Genomic DNA, 7,787 nt, shown 5'->3' on the forward strand with positions numbered 1-7,787 from the left:
TCAGGGCAGAAATCTAGGTTAGGCCACGCAGTGGGGCATGTGGTTTTGCTACCGCTGTGCCCCTTCATGTCTGTTTCTGTATAGTCATCATTCCTGTGCCAGGAAGAGGTAGCACATGACGTCACATGGGTCAGACATGACAACTCTGGGTCACCTACAGAATGAATCCCACCCTCACATCCGGTGAGGGTCCAGAGCGAGAAGCTGACACCACACTGACGCTGAAGAAGCTCTTCCCTGGGAGGGGCTGACTTCAGACGCAGGAAAATTCCGTTAGATACAGGGCATCAAAGATTTGCTTTCTGATGATAATTTTCAGGACTGGCAAAACCGTGAGCAACAGGCAGGTCACATGCTGCTGGGGGTGAACATTGGCATACACTCTTCAGAGCACAATTTATCAATACGTACCCAGAGAAGATGCTACTATCTTCTCTGCACAGAATCCTCCCTTCCTCTGTCAACAGCTCAGTCCCCCTTCATCGGCTATTTCTTCTTAAAATGACCCCTTTCTCCCTCCATTCACTAGTTTCCCTTGAACATAGGAGAACTTTCCACACCTCACACCACTGTCTCACCCAGTGATTTTCAACCGTGGTGCCGCAGCACACCAGTGCGCTATGCAGAGGATCTTAGGTGTGCCGTGAAAATTTTTAAAGATCACTAATTAAATCATTTTTGAAACCCGTTCAATGCATAGTAAATAGACTTTTTTGGCTCTTTTTTAAATCAATATAATTTAAGTGTGCCACAGAAGTTTAACTATAGGTTCGAGTATGCTGTGAGATGAAAAAAGGTTGAGAAACACTAGTGTAACTTAAGCCAGCCTTAAGCCCTTTCACAGGAGTTTAGGGCTGTGGTTGGTCTATAAATTAGGGATAGCTTTCCTTGGGAAGCTAAAGTGGAAAGAGGTGAAACTTCATAACTATTTCCAGTATTTCTGGTGTTCGGTAAGAGAGAAAAATGAACAAATTACATAAAAAGAACCTAGAGAGAGAAGAGATCCCGAGCCCAGGAGGTATTTAAGTCCCAGACTCAGTTGTTCCTAAGTCCCTCTTCCTACATCCGGTAACCCTTTTTACCAAAGGCATTTAACATTGAAACTCTGTCTCCTGGAAACACAAGAAAGAATCCTGATTCATTTAATATCAAATACATATTCCTTGACATTCAGCAGTTTTTTCTAAAGACACAATGTTAAGGCACAAAAGCAAATTAACATGATCAATTTCTGTTTTAAAAAAATACATGTGTTTATATGTTGAGAAAAACATATGAAAAATGTTCATCGTTCCTGACCATTACAGAAATCAAATCAAATCAAAAGCACCCTGATATACCACCTAACCCCACTGAGATTAGCCCATATCACAAAGTCGCAATGCTGCAGACGCTAGCATGGAAGTGCAGAGAGGGGAACACTTTTACACTGTTGGTGGGACTGCAAACTAATTCAGCCTCTTGGGAAAGAAGTATGGAGACTCCGCGAAGAACTCAAAATAGACTTTCCATTTGATCCCTCAATCCTATTACTAGGTATCTACCCAGAAGAAAAAAAATCATTTTATCACAAGAACATTTGTACTCGGTTGTGTATCACAGCTCAATTTACAATCACCGAGACATGGAACAACCTAAATGCTCATCAACCTAGAAAAGAATTAATAAACTGTGGTGATGTATATACACTATGGAATACTATTTAGCCATAAAAATGAAGACCTTACATCTTTTGTATTAATCTGGATAGAGTTGAAACACGCTCTTTTCAGTAAAGTATCACAAGAATGGAAAAGCAAGTATCCAATGTACTTAATCCTTATGTGAAGCCAGTAGACAATCTAATACACACCCCCACCAGAGAAAATCTCAATTCAGTTCAAGATAGGTGAGGGGAAAGAAGAGAGAGGAGAGGGGGAGAGGGAGGGGGACTGGAGTGCGCCCACCTAATGGACACAGTGTAAGGGGACATGGCACACCTCCTGGAGGTGAGACACAGGAATGGAGACCATGTGCAAATGCAAAAAAAAAAAAAAAAAAAAAAACAAAGGACAACAGTAAATATCTCTAGACAGTGAATTTTGGGAGAAAGGCTTCTCTGAACTTCCTAAATTTCTCCCCATGGGCATGTAGTACTTGCAACCAAAAGTAAGCAGCAGAGGTTTTTGATTTGTATATGTTTTTATTGTTTCTCAAAGCTACACGTGTAGATTTAAATTTTTAACTCTTCTTTTTTTTTTGAGACAGAGTCTCCCTGTATCACCCTTAGTAGAGTTCTGTGGCATCACAGCTCACAGCAACCTCAAGTTCTTGGGCCTAAGCAATAAGTGATTCTCTTGCCTCAGCCTCCCAAGTAACTGGGACTACCAGCACCCACCACCATGCTCAGCTACTTTTTTGTTGTAGTTGTCATTGTTGTTTGGCAGGCCTGAGCAAGGTTCAAACCCACCAGCTCTGGTGTATGTGGCCGGCACCCTAGCTGCTGAGCTACAGGCACCAAGCCAAATTTTTAACTCTTATAATGAAAAATGGCAGACCCCTGCCCCATCCCCAAGTTCCAACCCCCAATAATATCCACATTTGAAACAATAAAGATATTTAATGAGAGAAAACAGGTCACTTATTGGAAATGCAGTTTGGTGATCCACGATGAATCAGATCTTGCCATTCCTGCTCCACATGGTCACCATTCCTGAGGGTTAAAACCCAATGGCTTGTTCAAAGACAGAGCTAAGTTCTAACACTATCCTCTCCCCTATACAGGGCAGTCAGGGAAAGCTGGGAGATGGCAGATGGGGTCACTGCAGACTCTACTTCACCCAAGACCTGGTATGGACCCTGCTCTGACCATCCTTCCCAAAACTCTCCCTTAGGCCCCACATAAATCCCCCTGCTGCTCTGTAAACCCACTGCCTCTTCAGTTTTCCTCTGAGGAAACCAATAATAGCTGCATTTCAATCTATCTCAAAAGAAAATTTCAGTTCTTTCTTCACAGAAGGCCAAAAAGAAGGTCTCATATGGCAGCGCCTGTGGCTCAAAAGAGTAGAGCATCGGCCCCATATGCCAGAGGTGGTTGGTTCAAACCCAGCCCTGGCCAAAAACTGCAAAAAATAAATAAATAAATAAATAAATAAATAAATAAATAAATAAAACAAGTTTAAAAAAAAAAAAGGTCTCATGTATTCAGAGTTTTTAACTAAAATATAAGGAATTCTTGTCCTCTTAAGAGGAAAACATTATAAATTAAAAGTACACTTACGAATCTGCACTTAGAAAACACAGAAGCATAGGTACCCACACCCAAAGTGCCTGTCACTCCACGGCTTCCCCTATTCCCCGGGGACCATGCCTAAGGAGTTCCTTCACAGAAAATTTAAATTCTTCCATAGATATGCTAGTCAGGTTTCTCCACAGCAACAGAACCAATACATATAAATATATAAAAATATCTGTGGAGGGTGAGTGAGCAAGAGAGAGAGAGACTGAGAGAGAAAGAGAAAGAAATTTAGTGTAAAGAATTGGGTCGGCAATTATGGAATCTGACAAGTCCCAAGATCTATAGGAAGCTGAAAACTCAGGAACCAGTGGTGTATTCCAGCCCAAAGTCAGTCAGGCAGGAGAAATTCTCTCAGGGGATGCTCAATTTTGGGGTCTATTCAGGCCTTCAGCGGATTGGATGAGGCCCACTGCATCCTGGAAGCCAATCTTCTTACTCAGTCTTCCAATTTAAATATCATCTCATCCTTCACAGAAACACCGGAAAGAATAACGTTTAACCAAATGTCTGTGCACTCTGTGGCCTAGACAAGTTGACACACAAAATTAACCATAATCAAGGGCGTTTCTTTTATAGTTAGCAAAAGGTAGAACAGTATCTATTTTTTCTTAATTCGGGGGCGGGCCACAGATGATCTCTGTGAGGAAAAAAACTGTCTAGGCCTCAAATGTTGCTGTTTAAAATTTCCATACTTCTTCCTTTTCTCGTGTTACCCTGAGTACTCAAAATTTTACTGTGGCCATTTGGACAGAGTTGTTTTGACTCCAGAGATTTGGACACTTATTCATTTCATGACTTTTGAAAAACAAACTGACCCAGGATCTCTCCCACTCAGGAGGACAACTGACTCCAGGTTTTCAGGCCTAAACGGATTTTTCCCCTCCAACCTGCACTCTCCGAATACCCCCTGCTGCTTTTTCCCAGACCAGGAAGAACTGCACTGATTTATTTGTTAGATCCCCTCATTCACTCACCAATCCACACTGAAGTCTACCAAGTCCTTGCCAAGGGTAACTCCCCCAAAATGGTATAAAAGCTCCTAGACAAAAGACTCACGTGCTATTTCCCATTTGAGAACGCCCCCCTCCCCCAGAGGCTCTGGTGCCTGTCCTGCCTTCTCTTTTCTGTCCTATCTAATAAATACCTATCTTATCATTGATCTCTGTGGTCAGTGGGCTCATTCTTCAAATCTCGGAAACCAAGGACCTACTGCAAGAAGAAATTCTGGTCACAAAACCATTCACTTTTCAACTTTTTTCTTATGGCCAAGTAACGCAAGTAGCCACATTCTCCTCTCTCTGAGCCTTAATCCCTTCCAGATCCCACCCCAGCCCCAAGCTTCCTCTAGTACCTCCCTACCTTTCTGGGTTCTGTGGGGAAGGAGGATTCAAGAAAGGTAATGTGGGCAGATTACCTGAACTTTTTAAAAATAAAAACAGCTAAATGTTTGCTCCTCTTTTATTGAAATATATCAATAGCAACATCACAGTGGCCTCTGAAATACCCCCCCACCCCCAGTCAGCACACACAAAAGCTCAGGTACCCAGGAAGTACCTGAAGGAAGGGGTCTCCGAGATAGTCCATGGAGACCAGCCAAATTCTGACCAGTGGTATCCTCCGAGGCAGTGGTTCTCAAACTTCCTAATGCCTCCTAGTGCCGCAACCCTCTAATACAGTTGTGGTGACCCCCAACCATAAAATTACTTCTACTTCAGGACTATAATTTTGCTACTGTTATGAATCGTAATGTAAATATCTGATATGCAGGATGTATTTTCATTGCTACAAAAGGGTCGTGACCACAGGTTGAGAACCACCACGAGGTAATGTGCGTACGCCTTTCCTTTTTTGAGGCTTTGTAGAGAAGGGCTACTGGTCAAAGAAATTCCATCCATTGGCCTAAGAACATAGTAATGTCCTTGAACTGCCTGGCCCTGCCTGACTCAGCTGTTGAGCATATGTTGTGACAGCCCTCACGGCCTGTGCCTCCTCTTCCCACTGCCCTCTGTCTTTCCACATCCTCTTCCAGAAACAGCAACTGGGGGCACCTTGGAGAACCGGAAAAAAGCCATCCCAAAGAAACAGCCACCTGCTGACCAGCTCTTCCTGGGCTCCAACCTCCCAAACCAAGGGCACTCAATGAAACGCATTAGTCAGAGGGACCCGCTGTTATACTTGACTCATCCAAACCGGAATGTTCCACATGGCAAGGGGCATGTGCCAGAATAAAGCATTTACACTTTACAACAAAGAAAAGCTGTCTCCCCTGCCTGTGACGGTGGACACACACACACCCACACACACCCACACACACACCCCCATACTTATGGGTGTAAAGAACTAAAGTCCAGAGAAGAGAAGAGAAAGGGAACCTTTACAAAATAAGCTTCTTGTATTGCAGACATTCGCTCAGCGCCTGACCTTTCCAAGTGGCAAATGGTACTTCCAGGCACTTTCCTTAAAGCTCATCAGTGTGTTTTAGGCATCACCCACACAGATGTGCACAGAGCGAGCTGTGCTGGGCATGAGGGATGGGAGGGGGGCAAAGAGTATAGAGGGAAAGGAGTGGGGAATTTTGTTGATACTGACATCAAATAATATCTTCCTGAACTGTATAGCTTCCAAACAAGCAGTTACACGGGGGGTAATTTCTAAGCAGGAGGACATAACTCCTTCTCCAGTTCCCATTCCCAAACTCTACCAATGTCAACTATTTTTATTTAAGCTACAAAATATTTGTTAATGAAGGAGACGGATTAGTCACAAGGGAAATTGATTTGTAGAATTATCAAGAGGCAAAAGTTTACTGGGGGGGGGGAAATGGAAAGAGAAAACACTAAAAAAATGGATGTCCATGACGAGTTTCAGGTATTTCTCTTTGTTGCCTCATTTTCCTCCCTGCCTCCATTTTGTGGGTTCCCGGGAAGCCCTGCCTGGTCTGCACGGGTAGCACGTCCCGGTCTCAGTCTGGGCGTGTGTCTGCTTATCATTTATGCCTCTCTTGCTTCCCCCAGAGTATTACAGTTTTGACTCTTCGTAAGTGACTCTAAAAGCCCATGATGTAATAGTTCATCATTCTGCTGAAACAGAGATTTGTGCTCCCTCTGAGGTTGTGTGAAAGTGAGTCATTTAGGAAGTGAGCGAGCGCGGCAGGCTGCCCAGCATCCGCCCCTCAGCTTCAGGTGCTCTCACCGCACCCATGGCCTCATCTACTCCTCACAACCACCTGGCAGATGGCTGGCTTTACCTCCGTGTTCAAAATGATGCTCCTGCACAATCAAATACTCTATAATCAAGCGCTTGAGATTTGGGTATTCTCAAAGACTCTAGAGCACTTGGAGAAAGAGAGTTAAAGAGTACGATTTGAAATATGCACATGAGGGGAGTAACCCAGAGCTTGGGAAAAGATGGTCCCTACAGTCAAGCATTAAACCTAGCCAGGAGCTTCCCGGCAGCCAAGGCAAGAAAGAAATGTAACAAAGTTCAACAAATTAAAGAACGTAGCATTCCAATCCCTGTGCTGTTGTTTAATGCATCATCTGCATTTGGTTATTAGATAGAGTCGTGCTGAAAGACGTTTCTTCAGAGAGTCAGAGCACCATTGGCATTAGAACTTCCCATTTCGTGGGGTCAATTCCTTCACTGGATTCCGGCTGGTACATCTCATCTTCCACCCCACTACTGACACATCAGTACTACCAGAACATGTGTTCTCTTCTGCAAAATTATGTATTTCAAAAGTTTATCACAAGGGGCTACCTATAGAATTGTTTCTTTGGAAAAAACATGGTGCCAAATGTACAGAAAGAACATATACTTTGGTGGATGACCAGGAAAAGAAACAGGAGAGTTCACTTGTAGGCAGCATGCCAAATGAGCATAAAAACCTTCAAGGAATATATTCTTCTTATAAATATAAATTATATTTATTTATAGAAATTTATAAATTATAAATATAAATTTTATAATTTTATAACAAATATATATAATACTAAAACAAGAAAGTATCAAATAAATGTAAATGGTAATCCCAAACCATCAAAAAGCTCAGAAGTCTCTGCAGATGAATGATGTCCAATAGAATGAAATCTCACTTCTGGATTTTCCAGAAAATAGGAAAAGAGCAAATCCTACCCACTCCATTTTATTCAAATAGCGTAAATTTAATTCTAAAAACATTTACCAACTATACAAATAAAAAAATTCTACCCTCGTTTTCATTTGTGAATGTGGATGTGTTAGTCTTGGGTAAAAGGACTAACCACATCGAGGAGTAATAAAACAATACTATATCATGATCAAGTAGACTTGCCCGCCCAGAAATGAGAAAGAGAGTTTAACATTTTTTCAATCTATTAATGCAATCTAGCCTATTCAGAGAGGAAGGGAGCAAGATCATCTGATTATTTCAACAGGTGCAGAAAAGGCATCTGGTAAATTTCCTCAACTACGGTATTTATAACTTGTGAAATAACTGTTAACATACTAAGTTATATTTCAACTTGGTGAA

At 42.3% G+C, this 7,787-nt stretch overlaps 1 pseudogene; it reads left to right on the forward strand.

The window, feature by feature from the left end:
• Positions 1-6,131: 6,131 nt before the first annotated feature.
• The window catches only part of LOC100947771, an 8,249-nt pseudogene continuing 6,593 nt past the window's right edge, over positions 6,132-7,787 (forward strand).

The sequence above is a fragment of the Otolemur garnettii genome, unplaced genomic scaffold (genome assembly GCF_000181295.1).
Source record: "Otolemur garnettii isolate 467f Iridium unplaced genomic scaffold, OtoGar3 scaffold00035, whole genome shotgun sequence".
Lineage (NCBI taxonomy): Eukaryota > Metazoa > Chordata > Mammalia > Primates > Galagidae > Otolemur > Otolemur garnettii.